Genomic DNA, 23,550 nt, shown 5'->3' on the forward strand with positions numbered 1-23,550 from the left:
CCATAATATTGCTGATGACTTTTTCAAAAATGTTTACTGATGGAGGAAAGCAAGCTGATTGAACAGCAGCTAGAAGCTTCGACAGGATTTTTGTCCGTTTCAAACTGATAGTAAAAAAGGCAATAGTTAGAAGTTGAAAAATGAAAAATTGTCAAAAAAAAAAATAATAACGGGAGATCGTTTTTTATTTTCTGAATACGTCATTCGAAAGCTTTTCCATTCTATTTCATGTAAAAAATAGCCTTAGAATGATAAAATCATTGAATCTTCCAAAAATGCATTTCCTCCATTACTGGAACATGTTCCAGTAATAGTGGTTTTTGCTAACTTCTGTTTCTATAATAGTCGTTTACATTGATTTCCCTTTGAGACTTACTATTTTAAGAACGCCCCGCCATTACTGGTGCAAAGGAGTAACCAAGCTAAGGTTTTTAATTGTTTTCTACCATTTGCTTACAAATTTCCAAGATTTTTTTCACACATTCATATCATTTTGAAAATGGTCATATTAGAAAAATACATTTGAAAATAAAAAAAAAAAACAACAAGAAAAAAAACTTGAAACGGCACTACCACTATTATTGGTACACTTAGGCATACTTACATTGCAAGCTTTTGAGCTATATGCAATTGGTTAGTGATAAATTGTTTTCCTCTTTCAATGCCGGAGTTGGCCTCTGATTTTTTTTTTCAAAATTTTAATAATTTCCAAAGGGCTCAGGGACAGGGCTCAATTGAGCAGTTTTATTTTTAAAATTTTGGTTGCAGTCTGGCTGTTGCTCAATTGGTTACCAATAAGAACCAGTCTGTTGTTGAGTGCGATAAGCGTAATATTTTGACATCTCCGTTGCAAAAAAAAAATACCGTAGTGCAAAAAAGCGTCAACATGCTGGAAATCTGGTTCCTAAAATTTGTATTTTCTGAACAATGAAAATTATGCTGTAAATATTCACTACATTATGATTGCCCAATGGGCAATGCCGATATGCTTGGGCAATGGAGATGGAGAATGGAGGATACTCTGCTTGAAATGTCCGATGAAGATGATGTTCCTTATGAAAATTCACTAAATAAATCCAAACATTACCTAAAATTTATATAATGTCCGATAAAATTAATAGCAAAATGGAAAAACAATTACAAACGGAATTTTTTAGACAATAGATAGCAGGAGGATGATAGAAATTTAATCTTGTGTGGAAAAATCCAACAAAATCGACCATATTTTTTTTATTCAAATAAATGGCTTCAGTTATTTTTGAAGTATTTGTCAATCAATAAACTTATTGCCTAAACTACATAAACATATTGACTAAGCTTTATTTTTTCCAGACGCTTGACTAATTTCCAACAGATTTGTAGCAAATTGCTTGAAGCTACTCATCGATATTGCTTGAAGCATTTTAGTATAATCAAGTTTCCAAAGGAATATCAAAGGGAGACTTAAGAAGTTTTGCTACGAATGTCTTCGAAATTAGTCAAATAATATTATGAGATTTGTTCATACTTTCAACGTGAATTCCAACCCATTCCACCTATGTCCAATTTTTGTCAACAAATTAATTCTGGAATATGCTCCCGGATTAAACTACAAAAAACTACTTAACCTTGCAGAAGTCCAAAAATGTATTGATTCTTTAGAATCTTACACTAAAATATTTCGCTGAAAGATCTACAAAAAATCCTCTATTAAACCCTTCAAATAGTTTTCCCATTAATTTTATTACAAACTCTTTTGTGAACTTCATTTAAAGTCCTTTTGAAATATTACCAAAATACATCACCAATTGCGTCAGAAATTATTTTTTCTGGATTTTCTTGAAGCAGATTATATAAGAGTTTTCTATGAAGTGTTTTCGATTTGTCTCTTGCTTTCGTATCTTCAGACGAAAATTTTGTAACGCGAGTAGTCGCTCGTTGTACTTTGTACAACATCTTTGGTTTTGCAAATATCTCAGGAGTCTGACCACTTAGAAAGATGACGTTTTCGGTAAAATTGTTCAGTAGCTCAAATCGTATTATTATTTTTGTCAAGAAATTCGGGATTTAGTTGGATGCTTTCGACTGTTATGAGTTACACCGGGGATTTTCTTAGCGGCTTTCAGTCTCAAAGGCAATCAGAACTAAAATATTTCTTCTACGCCCAACGTTTCGATTGTACTTTCAATCTTTTTCAAGGGTTAGAAAATTTTGTTCTTTGTCTGGTGGTTGTGTTTCATGGATTTGGGTCAAGTATTTGGTCTTCATCAATTTCTATTTAACTGGTTTACAGACGGAAAGCTTGGACAACGGTTCACTACTCAGCAAACTGAGCAGCAGCCTGCATTCGGACGCAGCCGGTGCCGGTATTGTTTGTTATAATAATGAGAGCACCAGTAACACATTGAAGATGCTACTGATCCCGAGTAATGTCTGTTGGTTCCCTGTGTAAGTACAGCTGTTCTTGCAATAACGGAGTAGCAACTGCGGGCGGTCAATCATGCTCATGCTCATGCTCAATCCTTAAAGTTCGAGATTTTGTAAAATAATGATAGTCCCTGAACTTCTAAACAACTTTGCCGAAGGTGCCAGTTCAAAATATCAAGATCCTGCAGTATCCGCAAAACAAAAATGTCATGCTCGTTAGCTCCGCCAGGTGGCAAAATATCCTATTAGTTGGCTCAAATAATGATAGCCCTTAAGCTACTAAACTACTTTGCCGAAGACACAGTCATCTACGCAAGAATGACTATCCACGTACGTTCATCAACAGAATACTGCGCAAATCACATGTAACCAATAGCATGGAAAAACCAGCATCCAGTCTTCTAAGCAGTGATGCATTTCGAACTGAACGCGAGCCAAAAATGAACGGAGCGCGTTCAAATTTTGAACGAGAACGCAATAAACATTGAACTCTCGAGCCAGAGCCTGTCGTTGCTCTCGAACGGCCCGTTCAGAACGCAATGCATTACAACGGTAATCAAAGCATGGATTTAGGTTTATACCTGGAAAATATTTAATAAACTGGTGATAAGTTACATTTAATTATAATAAACATAGCATTTCAGCACGTTCAGATGCCGTGAAATCTATCAAAACCATCTGCGTTCAGTTTTCTGCTCTCTAGCGTTCAAATTTTTGAACTGAACAATGAGCAAGCCTACTTGATCACTCCGTTCAAAAAATTGAACTGGAACGCGAACTGAACGCGTTCAAATGCATCACTGCTTCTAAGATCATCTTTCTAATCTGAGATTTAAACAAGCATGCTTTGAATTCATCTACATTTGTAGGATCGTTTTGAATTCTGCTTTTTTCCAATCTCAGTGAGCGGGATTTGTTCTGTTATTCAATCCCAGGATGAAATCCTTACGAATCAATTGCCATTTATTTCCAGCTAAAACGAGAGTATCAGAACGGATGTAGAAAAGAGTGCATGATATTTCTCTAGTGGTTAACGATAATTGCTTCATTTTTGTTTTGTTTTTCAGCTAAAGAAAAATATTCTCCGTAGGTTTTTCCTCCTTCTCATTAACTCGGATTCATTTCCATTGTGATAGTTAGAAGTTTTGCCAGAGAATTTGTATTAAAATTTCTAAAAATAACTTGAAATACTAGAATTACTTTTCCCATTTAAGAGCGCTGAAGTAGCACAATTGTGCTGAACATATTTTTTTTTGCAATTTCTCATCGTAATAGGCTGTTTTTCCTCACGCCAATCTGTCATGAAACGGCCTACTTTCCTGCACTGTAGTATGCAGTGCGGGAATAGTCATTACGAAACTGAAACCAGTGCTGTAATGATTCATTACGCAACGCTTTCTCATAACGCAACTGTTTTGAGTTGCGTAATGAATCATTGCACAACCATTTTTCATAAATTGTAAAATGATGGTCAGTGCATTCCGATATAATTTCTGACACCCTCAAGTGGTCTTCTACGAAATTGCAAAAAATGTTGTACGTAACTCGTTGCAGAACTCGATTTTTACAGCACTTGTCGTAATTATCCTACTCGGCAAGCCTCGTAGGATAAATTTACGACTCATGCTGTAAAAATCATCATTCTGCAACTTGTTCCGTAAACTTTTATTAATGTGTCAACGAGCGGCATTGAACCTAGTATATATTCGTAGTCAAAGGAATATATTAACAGTAATTAAATCGAAAAATGAAAAAAAAACATCTTCCCGAAAGATTTACCCCAGAATAGCAATAATGTTTCACACGCCAATAGTGTGTTCTAGTTTTTTGAAAATTCAGGATAATTTAGACGCAAACTCTCCTCTCCCCGTAGTAAGATTTGTATTTGTAGGAAAACTAAATGTATATCAAATGGCGCATATGGAGTTCTAAACAATCCTCCCTTACAATCTCCTGTGAGAAGGATCAAGTCTAAACATTTGATTTGAAGATATGATGTAAAGGAATTTGATTAAACCCTTGAATTATTATATTATTTTCACGCACATAAAATTTATTTATAATAAATAATCACATTCATAACTAAATTTATAAATTTGCGAAAGCTTGCGGGGATGTAATCCTTGTTTGCTTTAGGCAAAGTCTTCATATGGTTAGGCTCGTGTGATTGTCTCCTGCACCACAAATTCTAAACTCAAACTCCTTGAGCATTTTCGGGTAGACAAAGGGAACAGAATCCACTGAAATATAATGATTTAAAGTGAGTTGACGTGTGTGTGATGATGACGACAAACACAAAATACTTCACCAAACTAGAACAAATACAAATAGAAATTTCCGCAGGTACAGATACGTGTATAAAGATAAAAATGTGTGAAGATCTTTTGAGGAAAAATATATCTACAGAATTCCGTGTGTGCTGTCACCGACAATTTTCACTTATGTTTTTCAAGGATAACTCGACTTTTTCTAATAATACTCATCAATCAAGGATTGAATCCTGGGATTCAATCCTCTCATACAAGACGCATGATTCAGTGCATGCCTAGATTAGAATATAACGAGCGCATGCAATCGATCTTGATCTGTGCGTTTTAAATCTCAGCAGCTCTTGGAGTGAGATTTTTTGAAGACTGCCAGCATCTTTTAGATCGATACCGTATATTCGCCAATTGACTCCCTCCATTAAGAAAATATTACAAAATAGTAATACAACTATGGGCATCTCATAATACAGTCGGACGTCTATACAAAACAGCAAAAGATCCTGTTCCAAATCTGAATAAAAGCAACGTGATATACAAGATAGACTGTAGAGACTGCCATTAAAAATATATAGGGATGACAACAAACAAACTCCAAACCCGTATGAATGGTCATCAATCACACATCAACGTTCTGGATGAGAAGCTGAGAGAAGGAAACTGCTACACCGATCCAGCAATACAACAACTGAAGGAGAAGACAGCACTAAAAGCACACTGTATCACCCATCAGCATTGCTTCAATATCATTTGTGGCACAGCCTTGTGGCAAAATTTTGAATCAACTAGTTCGAACAATGATAGTCCTTAACATAATAAAAATGTTGCTGAAGACCTTCTAAATGGTCAGGATCCTGAAATATCCGCAAAATAAAAGTAAAACTTCCATGCCCACTAGTGCTACCTAGCGGTCAAATTCCTGATTAAATGAGGTACCATCAGATAGCGCTTCATCTCCAGAACAACGTTACTAAAGACCCCAAGTTTTTATTTTCTGTTTTCTGGATTTTAAGATATAACGATTTCAAACTGTGATTTACTCGATCTGTATATATATATATATACTATAGTGCGTTCATTCTTATGCGACTTTCATGTCCATTTGTTGATTTTACCGTAGTATAAAGGGCCATACTGTAAATAAAAATTGTCGAGTATTGTTCTTAAGAAGATGCTTGAGGAATACATTTTGGTTTGATGTCGAAAGATGTCTTTGCTACAAATTGATAGCATATAAATCACAAGTGTTGTACAAAAAAAAACAGCGCGACAGACTTCTTCTATAATCATTTATCCCTAAAAAAATAAAAATAATCACTTATCTTCGCTGTGTTGACACTTTATTGAGGAACTTAATACAAAAATCATATCATACTTCAAAAAGAAACAGTTTAAAATATGTAAAGTAAATTGATAAATTTTAAGTTTTTTAATAAATTGCAAAATTCTTATACGTTTGGCTTCTGATATCTGAAATTCCATCAGAAATTCTTCAGCAAATTTAATTTTTTACATTTCCTATCACAATTATACAAATTTGTCCCACCAAAAAGGTTTTATTTTTGATTTTCTGCAAGTCAAAGAAAAAATGTTTCTTCATAAATCTTTTCGCCATGGTTTTAAGTAACTTCGGAGTTCATGCAAAATGCCAATGATAACACAGTTCGACAAAAAAAGTCGATATGAATGCACAGAGACCGGACACCCCGGGCTTGAAAGTATAAAAATAAACAAAAATAATGGTGTTTTCAGAATGTTCGTGTCTGCCCCAGGTCATTTTTAAAATATACTTGAACTTTTTGCATTTTTTATTTAAAAATCTAATCTAATCAATAAACCGACACAGTGTTTTATATTCAGGACAGCGGAATTCATGTACCATATAATGTTTTAAACGTTAAGTCCAATATGAAGAGTTGTAATAAAATTTGCAGGAAGCCCTCCCCCCTTTTTTTGCACCCTCCCCATTTTTAAAGTATCGCAAATGATGGAATATTTGATATACAGGGGGTTGTCAAAATAACTGGGACAGGCAAAAATTGGGACAACTTTGGAATGCTGTAACTTTGACAAAAATTGACCGATTTCAATTCTTTAAGAAGTAATGGACTAGTCAACTAATCTAGTTTTGAGGTGCATCCACGGAGATGAACTATGACCACCGGATACCGGCGATAATCCGGATTTCCGGAAGCATGTCTTATGCAGTAAAATTATGACGTGTTTTTAGCAAAGGTCTCGGCTAAAAAATCAAAATTTTACTACACATGAAGATAGAAGATCTAATTCTGAAGCGATTGGTGCGCCAAGTATTAATATTGGTCCAGAAACAACCAATATATGGCCATTTCCCCGGAATCGGTGCCGGTAGTGGATCCGAATTGGGATCAAACAATTTATTCACCCAAAATATGTCGCGCAATATTGTTTTCTCCCTAGCTTATCATAAAATACCCTATTATAAGTTGAAAATGAGTCTTGTACAGATTTGGCCACTCATGGCGCCGCCCAGTGCCCCGGGGGAACTTTGCATAGGGGACATTTCGATTTTGACACCAAAGCATATCATGCGACGGCTCATTCTTCATGTCTTGTCGTAAATAGGGCAACTGTAGACTCTAAATGGATAGTTGACTACAGTGACTACTTCCGGGACCACCGGATGTTCCAGAGGGAACCTGTAATTAGGGACAATTGATATTGAACTCCAATACATATCGTGTGACAGTTCATTTTTCATGTCTCGTGCTAAATAGGGCTATTGTAGACCTTAAGTCGATATTTGACTACATTATAATCCATTACAAAAGACTAAGGTTAAAGGACAAGATTTTTTGTAGTAAACCACTTCAGTCTTTCTGTCAGGTATATCGAATAAAATTTTGTACAAAATTATAATTCTTTGAAGAAATCCCCGAATAAATTGTTTGAGAATTTTTCGAGTACTTTCGCGGAATAGTTTTTTTTTTACAGAAATGTATTCCGTTAGAAATAGGTATATCGTCTGAAGTTTTATACAAAATTTAATGATTTTTACGCTGAATTCTTGAATTTTTGGACAGAAATATAGTATTTTTCCTAAGTTTAATTTAGGCAAAATATATCTATCGAGTTTCAAATGAAGCCCTTTAAAAAATGTTTTGCATGTGTTACTTAAGAAATGTAATATATAATGAATATGGATACGGAGTGATTTGTAGAGTAATACGTAAAGAATTGTGGGCTTCGTGGCCTTGCGGTTAGCAGCGTCAGTCGTCAAGCCGTATTGTGCCACGGGGTGTGGGTTCGATTCCCGCTCCAGTCGGTGAAAACTTTTCGTCAAACGAAAAATTCATCGTTGGGCCACTGGGTGTTTCGTGTTGTCCGTTGCCTAATGTTAGTGATCGTTCAGTCTGTGCAGCTTATGTACTGAAGACGGTGTAAATTGTCTTGTTAAATTGTCTTGTTATAAGAAATTAAAAAAAGGTGTTCCTGGGCAAAAAATCTAGAACCTAAAAGAATGTCTCATGGAATTTATGGAGAGATTTTTTTAAAGTTCTAATACGAATTGGAAAATCCTTTAAAGAAGCTTTTGATTTTTCATAATGTTTGACGAAAAAAAATCTGTGGAAAATACTTGGAAGAATCTCTGGTGAACTGCTAGGAAGAATACTAGGACCACATCACATGGGAAACAATAATATAATTCTTTGAAGAAATCCCCGAACAAATTGCTTGGGAAATTTTTGAGTATTTTCACGGAATAGTTTTTTTTTTTTTGACAGAAACGTATTCCGCTAGGAATCTTAAACGTAGGAATATAAAAAAAAATTGATTGATTTTAAACCAATATTTTCTAGAGAGTTTTGAATGTATGCGGGGAGAACTGCATAGAAACACTTTGAGAAATCGTTAAGAACATTTTCACAATTGAATCATGTATAATTGCTTATGAAAATCTTATGAAATATAAGGTTCCGCCTGGAAGAATCAATTAATGTATTTTTTTTGCATGAAGCCCTGGATAATTTTTGCTGTGAATTTTTCAAGTAGTTCTCGAAGAAATTCTAATAAATTTTCTGAAATATTTGCTAATGTGGATTTTTTTTTATTTCCGTACGGGTTTGGGCCGAAAGGTCTCAGATTTTCATGAAACTTTTTCCACAGGCAGGGCTCATCAATATATGAATAAAAAAAATTGAGAAAAATTCAGGGTCGCCCATTTTTCCGGAAAACTAAGTTGGAATTTTTTTTCCCTAACACTACTTACTTTGAAAAATCATAACTCAAGAACGAAGCATCATAGAAACAAAGTTTTTTTTATGAAAATGAAAGCAAATTTTCTCAGGAAAAAAAAGTATTAACTGGAAAGAGTTTTCCACAACATTTTCCACCGTTGAGAAAATTTGTAAAGAAAAGCCGGAAAAACTATGCTCCAGCTCATTTAAAATTTAAAAAAAATATTTTTGAGAAGATAATGAGCTTATGAAACTTTAATCCCTGAAAGTTTTGAAATGTACTTTTTTTTCGTTTTTGAGTTATGGCCAATTTTGTAAAAAATGTGCAAATGTGCCATTTTTAGCCTTTTCTTTGAAAAATCATAACTCAAGAAAGAAGCATCGTAGAAACAATTTTTTTTTTTATGAAAATGAAAGCAAGTTTTCTCAGGAATAAAAAAAAAACATTAACTGGAAACAGTTTTCCACAAAATTTTCCACCGTTGAGAAAATTTGTAAAGAAAAGCCGGAAAAACTATGTTCCAATTAGTGGAAAACTTTCAAAAATATATTTTTGACAAGGTAATTTCATAAGCTTTAATCGCTGAAGTTTTTGAAATGCATTTTATTTTCGTTTTTGAGTTATGACCAATTTTGTGGAAAATGACCATATAGGGTTTTGTTCTACTTCGTCGTAAGCGCTACTATTCGTCGTATCAAACTTTAAATGTTCCACTACGGCGGATATTCAAACTAACCTGCAACATAGATTCATTATCCAAGGGTTATTTTGTGAAAACTGTTATGGTTTGTACACTTATACACCAAAAATGCAATAAAACTACTGTATTTCGGTAAATAAATTCAGTTCAATTATCCACTTTGCACTATTTCACCGAAATCTCATGGACGAACACGATTTGAGAGAAATGCTTAGCGATCGACTGAGCCACACTACTATCCAACACAAGTTTCTTCCCGCCCCCGTGGGTGACTTACTTCGCCGGGCACGTATTTTCACTATGGAAAACCTTCGTACTTCTTCACTGAAGGATTTCATTCCAATCACATGCCGTAAAACTTCAATAAATTATCAAATTTTACGAAATTTCCTCAACCGCCGCGTATAATTGAGAATGTAAACAAAGTTCTATCCGTCGTACTGAGAAAAAAAAAAGCTTGTGCGCATCAATGTGTGCACGACGCTCGACGTAAAAATACGGTTCCTTTGATTGTGTTGTTTTCGCTGTACTGTGAGCAAATGCCATAATTGTACGGTCAAACGGAATTGTGTTCATATGTTTGGGCTGAATTTTGATGACGAACAATTAATTTTAAAGGAAATTAGTATATTCCATCATGCTGAAGGAATGGAGGGAGATGCCCGTAGATCTATATATTCTAGTAAAACATTTTATTATAGTGTTGATATGTTGTGTTTTAACCATTCAATACACACAGTGAGCCGTAAGTTGTGAGACGAATCTGGAAACTGATTGCGACGGAGTTGAAAACGATACGACGGATTGAGAATACGGTAAGATGCATTTTCTTTGCATTATTTCCAAAAATAGATCAAGATTTATCAAAATGTTATTGAACAATGCTAAAGCCGTTTTGAGAATGAATTGTTTGGCATCGATTTGTATCAGCATCATTCAGTTGCAGTTCTCACTGATCAATGCTTAATACGATGGATACTAGCACATCACCCTAAGCCTTTTCTTTGAAAACCCATAATTCAATTGAAGCATCGGAAAACAAAGATTTTTTATCAAAGAAATTGCAAATTTTCTAAAACATCTGAAAAAAATATATTGGATTGGTTTTTATAAAGTATAAGTCGGAATGGATGATATTTTTCATGAAAAATTACACCGCTAAGAAAAACTGAAAAAAACTGTTTCTGCCTCAATTTTTCATTACACTGAAAAGGGATTCTTTCTTTTCTATGCATCAAATAAGATTATTATTATTTTTTTATTTTATTTATTCAATTATTCAGTACATAACTTACATTTTCATCTTAATACTATCTATTTTTTTCAACCGGGAAGATTGTCTTTGGTTGCTAACACCAGAAGATTTTCGTTTATTTGTATTATTAAGAACAAAGCATGCTGTATTTTCTTGGTTTTCATGTGCATCTGAGCATTTACTAGCAAAAATGCTTCGTTCGTCTTTTAGTATAAATGAATGATATATTTTTGTTCCAGGAATTGGAACAAGGTTAGAAAATCTTTCCTGAAGAAATTTTTCAGCCTCTGAATAGTCATTTTCAGTTGCATAGATGAACTCCCAATCTTTTTTAATTGGTCCTTCACCTTTTGCGACACAGCCCAGTCGAAAAATTGTTTGGCGTTATTAATTTCTGCTGACTTTCTGAAAATGATTTTAAAATTAAAGCAGAATGGCACGTTTTCCCAACCTCACATGGAAAATGTCCTTGTAATGGTATCGGTGGCAACATTAAGCGAATGGTTAGAGATGCTAGTATTAGAAAGTCAGCAGAAATTAATAACGCCAAACAATTTTTCGACTGGGCTGTGTCGTGAAAGGCCAATTTAAAAAGAGTGGAAATTTATCTATGCAACTGAAATCATCCATTCCGACTTATACTTCATGAAGACCAATCCAATATCTTTTTTCAGATGTTTTAGAAAATTTGCAATTGCTTTGATAAAAAATCTTTGTTTTTCCGATGCTTCGATTGAAATATGGGTTTTCAAAGAAAAGGCTTATTTGGTCATTTTCCACAAAATTGGCCATAACTCAAAAATGTAATAAAAAGAACAATTCAAAAATTTCAGCGATGATATATAATATCGTCACACGAGTTTGCTTGGGTAAATCCATTCGAAATTAAAAGATTTAAACGGCTGATTATAATTAACATGACGGATATGATTTTTAAGCAAACGATCGTCAGCTGAAAAAAAAGCATTGTTGGAGATTCCACCTGTGGAATTCCGGGAACAAAAAACTTTATCGTTTAACAGCCTAGTACGCGTCTCAACAATTCGTTTACGCGAAGGACAATCCCAAGTATTAGACTTATGGGTGCCCCGCAATTTACGCATACAAACTTTTTGGTATCTTCCTCCACATGATAGATGTCCTTAGCGAGAGAAGAACCTCCTCATGTGTTGCGATGAATTTGTGATGAAACTGGCAACACTGAGGTGTTTGCATATAGCTTTGTGAAAATGTATTGAATTGGATTAGTTGTAGATTGAAATAGAATTAGAAAAGGTGGCGGGTTTGTTCCTCAAGGGTAATTGTAGAAGAAATTGGAATGTAAGTAATTTTATTTTTATTTTGTACGCAATAAGTTTATTTCGTTAATAAATTTTAGCTTTGAAGCCGTGTACCATAAACACTGCTATCGAAAGATTTTTCATTCAAACCAGAGGTAACGACCCCCCAACAGCATCCATGTAGCAATGTTTAGTATCATGACCCCACTTTTGGCAACGACGGCACTTAGTGGGTTCTGGAAATTTCTTCCTGGTTTCTGGAATTGTTCCCATGTCACAAGGGCGTCGAACATAAGTATTGCATTCTCTAGGGATTTAATATTATTTCGATCACTTTTGTTAAAGTGAGCTCAATAATGTTCATTAGAAAGCTCTTTCTGACGAATGTCAGTTTGGGTTCTCTTTTTCATAATGATTACTTGGACTGAAAAAAATCCAAGTAAATCATTTATTTAATTTTTAATCTCTTCAGATAACTTACAGTTACTTGAGAGACCTTACAAGACGACCTTAAACAGACGTTCAGCTTGGTCGTCAAGAGTAAAACAATTATGCATCTTCACTCTAACACGTGACAGTCTCCTAATTTTGCGATTCGGAGGAAACCTTGATTTCCCTTATGGAATTTAAGAACTTCTGACTAAATTCTCTAAATTCGGCAAAAGTGACCACGATAAGTGGATACCTTTGATTCTCCATTTTAATCAAAGAACCTGAGCTAGAGGCTGCTTCGGTTGGGTTTTCGAAAAATGTGTCTGAAGCATCGAACTGATTGCTCATCTCGATGCAATTGTCAACATCAACCATTTCACGCTTGGAGGAAAGCGTGCATTCCGGAGAAACGCCATTTCTTTTATTTTCATTATCTTTTTGCCACGTATACCTAGTTTTGAAAAGAACTGTTCTCTTGCTTTAGGTAAAAGCAAAAAGAATTTGTGATTGCAATTGTAGTGGCCGATCCTATCACCCAGCAATTCATTTTCGTTTTTTCTATTATTCTCTGACCTCTCCAAACTGAATACAGCCCTGTTGAGAACAATTCACACGGAAATAGACAGTCTTTTCTAATCGCTAGAAAATCACTCTAATTGCAACCAGTTATCATAAGAACTAAACTGGTCACCAGCAACAGTCAAATGCTGCAACATCTTCATTTTAAAGTCGTCCAACACGAACCGCAATCACAGATTCGCCCACACTGATTTACATCTTCGAAGGAAATCCACCCTGGTTCACAGTATCAACGCAAATAGCCTGCATGACAATACCATCTTCATAGATAAGAAGACGTTGCCTCTTTGCCCTTGGCGTAACAAGACCTGTAGAAGGCGCTTTTGTGAAACGTCAAACAGGAGGGAAAACGAAGCGTGTGCCTCTGGTGTAAGGTATAAGACACATGAAATAAACGTTCAACATGTGAGCAGAGAAAATTTCTTTAGTGTCTTGTCTGTTTGTCTGTATCATCAGCTTTTCTAGCAAAGGAAGATAACGGCACATCCACGATCGCAACCCCGACAGAGGAATAAAATGCATTATTATAGGCACTCTGGCACACGAGACGTGCACCCGAGCAACCAACTGCGAGCTGCGATGTAGCGGAAAGACCAAGATAATGCTTGCCTGAACTTTTCCGGACGGAAGTTGGTAAAAAGCATCGCCTTCAAATTAGAGGGGAGAGAGCGGCGCGAACAATGCTCGAAAGACCGCACAATGGCGCGAGGAGCGCCTTTTAATGGATAACCTGAAAGTGTTGGAAACTTTATCGATAAATTTGCACTCTCCTCCTAGCATTCGGTAGTCCACGTGGGAGTCAGAGATACTTCCTTTCCATTTTTGTGTTCATGGTTGTGGCTTTGGAAAGGAGGGCCATTTGTTTTCCACTTTGCAGAAGCTGCGAGAACATATATTATGTCGATTGCGGGGAAAATGCGTTGATTACCGGGAGAGAAATAATGGCATCCTGGATGACAATTATATATCCAGTTTAAGGACACCATTGGAAAAATTGGTAATCAATTCAATCACTAGATTTTCTTCGGTCTCAAGCTCAATAGGGTTGGAATTAAAGATATGTTGTTAGGTCACAAGTATCATCATACACAGTGTACTCTGTGCTTTTTCGTCTTTGACGATTCTTAATAGATACCGATATGTCCTTTTTCTACGTAAATTCCATTTACGTAATATAACGTAAATGGGATTTTTTTGCATTTGAGACAACGCAGCTTCGTGGAGGCCTACGTATCTATAGGCGTAACCAGATCCTTCGGAGTTTGCCGTACCTCCTTCTTTAAAAAAGAAGTAAGCAAAAGGTGCCGCCAACCGTAGACAATATATTTGAGTTTAGTGGACTTGGGCAGGAGATCTTGAACTTCATTATAGAAATTTTTTTTTTTTTTTTTTTGTAAAATTTGGTTTTATTCAGTCAGTTAAGTAATTCACGGTAACAATTATTTACATTTAAAAATCACAGATCTAGATGAAAGTTTAATTCGTTTACATCGATTCTTCCGTTAACATCATTAACAAAGGTGATGTACTTAGCAAAAACTTCTAGCATCTTGACTCTTGTTTCTCTTCTTACACCCGGGAACGCCGGTCTCATCAGGTCTTCAAATGAAGGTCGCCTCCATCCATTCATCAGCACTGCTAGCCTCTGCTGTAGGACCGTCCATGCCGGGCCGACACGAGCACAGTCACTGAATTTGTGCTGGAGCGTTTCAATCGTTGGGCCACCGCAATGAGTGCAAAACTCGTCGTCTGCTCTCCGCATCACGGACAGCAGTTTTCGGTGCTCCCACTTCTCGTTCACCAACAGGTAGAGCTTTGAACGCTCCGCCGAGAAGAGCTTGTTGTCGCTGATATTTCGCCACGCACGTGGCCAGTCGATCGTCGGATGACTTCGTTCCACCTTGGGCATGTCCGTTTGGGAGACGAAATGCCGGTGGATGAGATCGGCGGAGGGGTTTTCTTGGATAGGGGGTGGAATTTGGGAGTAGTTTGAGAGGATTATTTTCAGGTCGGGATTATCTATTGAGATTGCAGGGCGGGGATTATCGTGGAAAAGAAGGGATTTATAATAGGGAATGGAATCGATCTCTTTGAGATGACGGTTGATGGCGAGTGATTTCGCCTTCAACGCAGGCAAATGAAGGTTTAATCCCCCATGCTCCTTGCTGCGCGCAAGCTGCATCATCGGGACGCGGGCGGGCACTCCTCTCCACAGGAACGTACCCATCGTTGAAGTGATTTTCGCCGTATGCACTCCTAGTGGTGGCAACACCGACGAAACGTACCACAGCTTGCTGGTGCCGAACGTATTCAACATGATGACTTTCTGATGCAGGGTCAGCATGCGTATCGATTGCAGCCACATTTGTTGCGCAAACTTCCCCACCAGCGCATTCCAATTTAGAGTGGTCATCAAGCGTATCGAGTTTGCGAAGGTAATACCCAAAATTTTGACTACATGGGCTGTCTGTAGCCATTGGGTGTTGATTGAATTACCTTCGCAAAACCCGACATCGATCGCCACTGTTTTGCGCAGATTCAACCGCGCGCCGGCAACAGCCTCGAACCGGATAAATATTTCATTCATCAGCTCTATCTGTGGGGCTGACGTCACGATGACGCTGATATCGTCGGCATATGCAACCAACAAATCGTTGCCACATGCTTGTTCGAGCCTACACACCAGGGGGTGGAGGTAGAGAACGAAGAGATGCATGGACAACGGGTCACCCTGCCGGACCGAACGTTGGATTTCGAACGGACGTGAGAGACGCCCGTTGATGAGCAGCCGAGAGGTGGATCGACTGGCAATGCGCGTGAGAAGAGAGACGAGATCCCGACTAAAGCCGAGCGAGCACATGGTGCCGAACAGGAATGAGTGCCGGACCCGATCGAATGCGTTCTCCAAATCAAAGCTAATAAGCTTGCCGGCGCGCCGGTGGTGACGGAGACTCGCAATCCGATCTTTCAGAGCAAGAGTGGCCTGAAAAATGTTACGCTCCGAGTTAGAGCATTTCTGCCCGTCGCTCAGCACGTGGTGAGCTCGCATGACGCATTCTAGCCTGGTTTTGAGAATGCGCGAGAGGAGTTTGTAGTCGCTGTTGAGGAGCGAGATGGGTCGATACGACCGGGCCGTATTCTCCCCTCCCTTCTTCTTCACCAGCACGATGATGCCCTCCACAAAAGCAGGGGGAAGGTTGCCGGCTAGTGCTTCGTTGAGCAGGAGATTGAGTTCGCGATGGATCACGTCGAAGAGACGTAAATAAAATTCCCGTGGGATACCATCATTGCCGGGGGAACGCCGTGGGGCACTCGCTCGGATGGCAGAGAGGATTTCTGCAGTGGTGATCTCGTCCATGCAGGCTTGATTGATGGGATCTTCGGGTGGGATCACACGCTCGCATGTAAACCCGTCATCGTTGTTGTTTTCTGCTGTTGCTTCCTCCGTGTAGAGACGCGAGAAGAAGTTTAGCAGATTCGCTTCGATCGCTGCTGGCTCGGCAACGGTCTCATTCTCCTCCGTTCGCAACTGGGTGATGACGGTCCTTCTCCTTCGTCTCTCCCCCAACTGAAATATCGAGACGGGTTCTCCCGCCACGTGCGTCTCGTTCATTCGCATAAACATGTGCGAAAAGTTGCGTTGAAGCGCCAACATTTCGCCTTTCAATCGATTGATGGTGGGTAACATTTCGGGATGCTGATAGTACCCGTCGTACGCTAGCCGGAGCTCCGCATATAGACGCTGATGGGCGTCGTGAAATTCGTCAAAGACGATACGCGATTTACGCTTGAAAAAGGTTTTTATTTTTGGCTTAGCGTACGAAATCCACCACTCGATCCATGAGCCGTAATTTCTGCGCTGCCGAGTCCAATATTGCCACTGTGTTTGGAACTCGGCAACGTTCTCATCGGTGAGAAGATGCGGTCGAAGGGACCAGAAACCACGGCCGGGCTCATGTCCTAGCTGGGGGAGGCAAAGACGGAGTGTCAGCGCTTTATGGTCCGTGAATGAGCAGACATGCGTATGCGCGGTACGCAAGTGCTCCCGCAAACCGCTGCTCACATAAATGCGGTCGAGGCGCGATTGTGCGTTCCGGCAAACGTACGTAAAACCGGCATCCCGGGGGCGCAACTTTTCCCACACATCGTGGAGCTGCAGCTGCTGCACAGCAGTTTTGAGTGCAGGGCTGGTATTGGGGCTGGACGAGTCGCATGCTCGAAGCACGCAATTAAAATCGCCAGCGAGGATGACATGCTGAGTGGGGTAGCGCAGATAGTAGGCGAGAGTGCCGTTGAAGAAATCCTCCCGTGCTGCGCGCTGAGCAGAGCCGGAGGGAGCGTAGAGGTTACAGATCGTGGTATCATGCACTCGCAGAGCGATTAGGCGGCTGTCCAGGCTTTTCTCGATGTGAGAGACCTGAATGTGTTCCTTCAGAGCAACAGCTGTTCCTCTTCTCGTGTGGTCTACATTCGTGTATACGACGAAGCCAGGCAAGGAGAGCTGGTCGTTTTCCACTTCTTGCAGACACACAATATCGAGACTTTGGCTGTTGATGAAGGTGCGCAGCGCTGCTATTTTCGTGGGATTGGTGATGGTGCCGATGTTGATGGACGCGATATTATAGGATGTGAGAGCCATTACGATTGGGAATCCTCATCCTGCTCGTCGTCATCGTCTTCTCGGCGTGGCTTTTTGCCGGGTGGTCGGCCTCTGCTTCGCCTGTTGCTCGTAGATGCCGACGATTCATCGGTCTCGTTGCCGTTGCCATTCTTGCTATGCGATCGCAGCGCATGGATCGGCTTTTTGAACAAGTCCACCACAGCAACATTGGGTTGGGTAGCTTCGGTGGCTTGTTGAGTCGATCGGTGAGACGACGACGAACCGTGCGCGCGTTGGTGTTGCGGGCTGGGGGACGCCGTTAGGTCAATCTTGCCGGATTGACTTTTTGCTTTCGTCACCTGGGCAGACTGTTCGGTCCGACTCGAAGGCTTCGGCAGCTCGGGAAAAGCAGCCGACGAGGTGAGTGATGGCGCGGTAGCACCTACCGGTTTTGTTCTCGGTGGTTTCACACCGGACAACAAATTTATATTTTCTTTCAAATCGCACAAGCAAGAATGTCGTGTTTTTTTCTGGAAACTCCAAAGATCGCCAACTACTTCTCAAGCATCTGGAAGAGAAGAAGCACACATTTTTCACTTTTGACGACAAAACTGAACGATTGTTATAGGTTGCCATCGACGGTCCCGTAAGTGAAGTTTCTGATGAATGTTTTAAATTAAACAAACAAAAAATCCATTCGTTGCATTCGCGCCATAAAGACAGAAATGACCAGGGCACAAATAAATCTACCGCCAGTTCATTTTCCTGGTTGACAACTGAAAACGTGTGAAAACAAATGTTGTCCGAATCGAAGCGTACCTACATTGATGTTGGCAAACAACAACGGCGGACAAAGGTTTATATTTGTGTTTAAAATTTATGGCACCATTAATTGTTCCGTCCGCAGCCCAGACGGATGGGTTAACGGGGTCGCACGTCACCCAAGCGAGAAATGCGTGCAATTCTGGCTTGACCTCTGGCCGCCTGACCTGACGAATGCATAAATATTGAGCTCGCCGACCGTTTCGGTCATCCACGGCAGGGGTTCTCACGCTTCTCAAGGTTGTGGATCATCTTAAGTGGTGACAAGATTTGACCTCTTACTTTTTTGTTTTCTTCTGTCATCAAATTCTACTTGATTTTTGATTGTTTTCAATTCGGTTCATATTTTGGCTACACAGAAAAAAATCCGTTCTAGCATCCGTGAACAGCAGACGTGAACTCGTCAACAACAAAAATACACCGTGAACTAGATCATGTTTATGTGACCATTTGTGGTAGTTCATGGTGTATTTTTGACAGTTCACGTTTTTCAGAATTCTTTTTTGAGCGTGTAGCATTAAGATACTTAATGTCCTGAAAAACTTGTAATGGACATAATGCCATGAAGAAAAAAACATCTGCTTGATATTGCTGAAGAGCTGTACGTTTGCCGCTTCGACTCTTTGAACATCACTTGAATCCTAAATATTTGAACAATTTAAAACATTTAAACAAAATGTGATTGCCGAATTTAAAATGAGAGTATTAAAACAAAAATGTATCCACCAAAAGAACGCAACCCACAGTTTGAAAAACGCTGATCTGCACTATTGTTTGCAAACCGTAGGGACACGACCAGTTTTTTTTTGTGCTTCAATGTAGTTCAAACATGCATTGAAAGAAGTAAACATTTAATTATCAATAATTCATTTATTTGTTGCGAAACTGAATGGTGTTTTTAATTGATGAGAGGTTTATTGCACCGTTTGCTTGTGGGATTGTTTAGTGCTCTGTTCCTCAGTGTGTTTGTTTCAGTCGGTTATGAGTGATTTTTGGAAAACTTCCAAACCCATAAATTATTTCACATTCAAAGTAATCACCTGATTCATTCTGGAGTATCGCAATATGATAAGAGAAAGTGAAAACCGGCATTTGAATGGAAATCTAGGGTCACACTTTTTGCGGTAAACAGTGGGTCATATGCGTGTTTCAAAGATCAAAATATGTGTTTTTAGTAGATTTGGAGTTGCTAAATTTGATGTAATTCTCAGAAATGTTCCACATCGTCACAATTTTGAGCTGTAGGTAGCCAAAGTTGTATAAATCACTGAAGTTTACATGAAATTTAAAGCATGATCTATCAAACTTCTCTACCAAGCGTACAAACTACGACTTAAGCTTTCATCTATATAAATAAAAATGGAATGGTGTTTGTATGTCACGAAATGGCATACAAATGAGTTAGCGGATTTGGATGATTCTTTCTCCATTTTGTTCGTCAAGGGTTCCGACGTGTTTGTGTGTATAAAAGTTCCAGGATATTCACCGGGAAAGCCGGAAAAACGACAGTGAACGGAACTGTCATTTTGTATGGGACAATTCGTAGCGATTTTCATCAGCCTACTTGATGGCAAGACGAAGTTTGCCGGGACCGCTAGTTTTAAATATAATTTGTTTTAAACTGCACGTTTCAATTTAAATTAAATCGACTGTTTCAACATGCTTGCAGTTTCCTTACAAAGTTCTTCGTTTGTATGGCGAAATTCAATACTTATCCAAATTATCAAAAAAACTGCTTTTGGGTATTGAAAGCATTGTTATTTTTGCTAAAAAGTATTGTTTAATGCATAAAGCTGGAATTCTGTGGCAAATTAGGCAAAATAACTGCCATAGCTGGTAAACTTGCATGCAAGGTTACTGAAATAATAGATTTTATATTCGCAACAGACAATATTACAAAAACTAGACGTGCTATGATATTTTTGAAAACGGCAATAATTTCAGCAAACATTCGTTAGGTAAATAACGGTATTTTGGTGCTTAAGACAAAAATGTTTTCCGCAGTTTACTTATTAAATTTGCATGAATATGGGTAATATTCTGTCGAAATAAAAACCACTGAGGGATCTGTATGATTCCCAAGGCATTGTCATGTTACACTGTAACTTCAATTTGCGAACTAGATCAGGGGTGCGTAAATTGAATCAGTGCGTAAAACGAGGGAGCTTAGTTCGTAAAACGAGGTTTTGCCTGTTGGAGTCTACCTGTATGAAATTAATTTATATTATTTAGAGAAATTATGCTCATTTAACATCAATCACATATTAAAGGCTAGAATATGTACAAGTTAAGGTCTTCCAAGAGCTCTTTAGAGTTTGGGCATATGATTCTACATGATTAAACGGAGTTCAATTTATCATTTCTATGTAGACTAACGTCTCACAATACTGGACCCTAGAAGATTGTTATATTTTGAAAAAGAGTTTTAATTCTCAGATCCGATTGTTAATAAGTGAGTGCAACAGGTGTTCTAGTTCGTCCAAAAACTTCCTGGAATATATACGACCGTAATAAGTGATAAGAGGTTAGTTTTCAAATACTCAAAATGATCCCAAACATTCCTGTGAGTAAACGGTGTAATGTATTAATTTGTGTGGATGTCCAAGATCCTCCAAGATCTATATCGAGTATAGGCCTTAGCAAAAAATCTTCATATAAGCAAATGGGTCAATGTACTAATCTGTACTAATGTTCTTGAATTTACTTCGTAAACAAGTGACGTCAAATAAATTTGCGTAAAAACAGACTTTTTTAATTGAGGTTTGAGTAGATTGGATTTAAAAATGGCGTCAGACATCGATTTTCGTCAATCGCTTGCCGTGCCCGTTCCGAAAATACCCATACTGCATGGGTTTCCAACGTTTTTCCCAAACCGGAGGTCAATAATTTCCCACATAATTGTCTAAACTCAATTTCGCACTGCGTTTGTATTTTTTGATGTAGAACTACGTCTTTCTTCTCTATACAGGAGTGAAATTGAAATTTCAAAACCAAGAGCGTTACGTTGGCATGAAATATTTTAAACGTTTATAACTTTTTGCTGGTTTAACAAAATTCCTTGATAAGAACCTCAATCGAAAGACAAGACGTCAAAGGTTCATGTCGTTTATTTACTGAATCCCACATACCTGTCCAAATAGTTTAAAAACTGTTTTAAAAGAGAACGTTGATTTCAAGCAAATCTAGAAGTAGGAATGCTAGAGAAAATTTGTCGTCATTTGCTCTTCACTCTCCGATTGGCTCGCATCTCAGCAGGCAACAGATCGGCCTGCTCTGACCGGACGTGTTTCTCAGGCACAGACATCGATAGCGAAGAACCCTCCCGTTTCTCTTGCTTCGCTCAAATAAAAATGTCGAGCGAGTGAGAGAAGATGCCGTCCGAAGCCAAAGTCATCACCCAAAGTGCCACCAAGAAGAAGGAGAAGCAGTCCAAAAGAGAATTTGTGGTCGAGATGGGAACACGGTTGGGCGAGTCATTCTCGCTTTGTGGTTCACCGCTTGTTTGCGTTCACCCAGCCATCGTCATCGCCTTCGCAAATTTCATCGGCTGAGGAGCTGTTGACCCGCGCTTCAAAATTTCGAATCGTGTTGAAATCATTATTGGTGATCAAGAAGTAATCCCGTTAGGAATAAATACCAGAAGCCCCCTGAATTTTGCTGGTCCGGGCAGTGTTATTTATCTGTAACAACATCGAAACTAACAAAGCCATCGGTTCTTTTCAGAGCCATCAAATTTGTGGAAAAGAGTTAATAGTGAAATATTTCCGACTTTATTTATGACTTCTTATATTCCTAAATCAATTTCACGGCTTCATACAAAATTTCATTTGTCATGAATAATTGATGACTCAACAATTTGAGACTGTATTCGCGGACGCTGCTGCAGTGTCGTCGGGTTGAGAGCTTAACATTTCACAACGATTATTACAAAAGAGTGGCATTTACAACAGCGTCTTTGATGTTCCATGTTTTATGGTAACACTTTGATTAGCGAAATGATCACATGTAACGAAATTGCGACATATTTAGAATGCTAGGGAGGAGCATCATCTGCAATTCAAAGGCTATAAAACATGTTTCCTTCGCCGGTTTCAGTTTCACTCCATTTCCGCTTTCGAGCTAGTAAGAGCTTCTCCGAACTTGCTTAGCGAGAAGTACCTCGCTGCTATTAATCTGCTGAGCTGTTAAAAACTCAGCATCGGTAGTGCAGTCAAGAAACAAGCCCGCTTGGGTACCAGAGTTCCCTGAGTTGCTGATCCGAAAAGCTGCTTATCGAGCGTCTGGCTTGTGAAATCGTTCAAGATTTCAAGATTGAGCTACGTTTCCAGATTTCAACTAAATATCTGTGATCCGCTACCCTGTTGCTGTTGTGCACCCATGAAATATTCAGCTGGTTTGTCGTATAAACAGAGAACTTATTCACATATACACTTTCGTTGGTGTTTCCCTGTTAAACCATGGCAATCAAGCGCTTTCGGACCGTAGTAACATCATAGTACTCAGCATTGTATGGCATTTCTAACAGCATCGTTGATTTATCATATAGTGGGGGAACACTTCCTAAATTCTTGAGTACAGAAATTGGGAAATATATTTTTAATCGCAACAGATTTTAAATACTGTTCACTAAACTGTTTCTTGACCAGTTGTGATAAGCATCTATTAATCTGCAATTTTTTTACATTTTAGTATCAATAAAGAAATCCATTGAAAATGTCATAGTAAAGCAGAACATTCATATTAACGCTTGTATTGGGTTTCGAATTCCGATTTTCATAACTTTTACGCACATTGATCAGAAGAAAAAAAACGTAAACTGTAATGTTTTATCGTCCATCCGAACGAATCCATGAATTTTCAAAGATATGTAAATCCCTTAACAAGACATCAACTTTATATACCTTATGTCCCGGATTGGTCGGTCAGAAGAAGTCGAAGAATACGAAAGGGAGGAACATCGTCTGCTATTCAAATTTTGTAAAACATACTACTTT

General features: G+C 38.5%; 1 protein-coding gene across 6 annotated transcripts in view; it reads left to right on the forward strand.

The window, feature by feature from the left end:
• The window catches only part of LOC5574550 (ras-specific guanine nucleotide-releasing factor 2), a 714,561-nt gene that overhangs the window by 338,135 nt on the left and 352,876 nt on the right, over window positions 1-23,550 (forward strand). The window lies entirely within an intron of this gene.

The sequence above is a fragment of the Aedes aegypti genome, chromosome 3, assembly GCF_002204515.2.
Source record: "Aedes aegypti strain LVP_AGWG chromosome 3, AaegL5.0 Primary Assembly, whole genome shotgun sequence".
In the NCBI taxonomy this organism is placed as follows: Eukaryota; Metazoa; Arthropoda; class Insecta; order Diptera; family Culicidae; genus Aedes; species Aedes aegypti.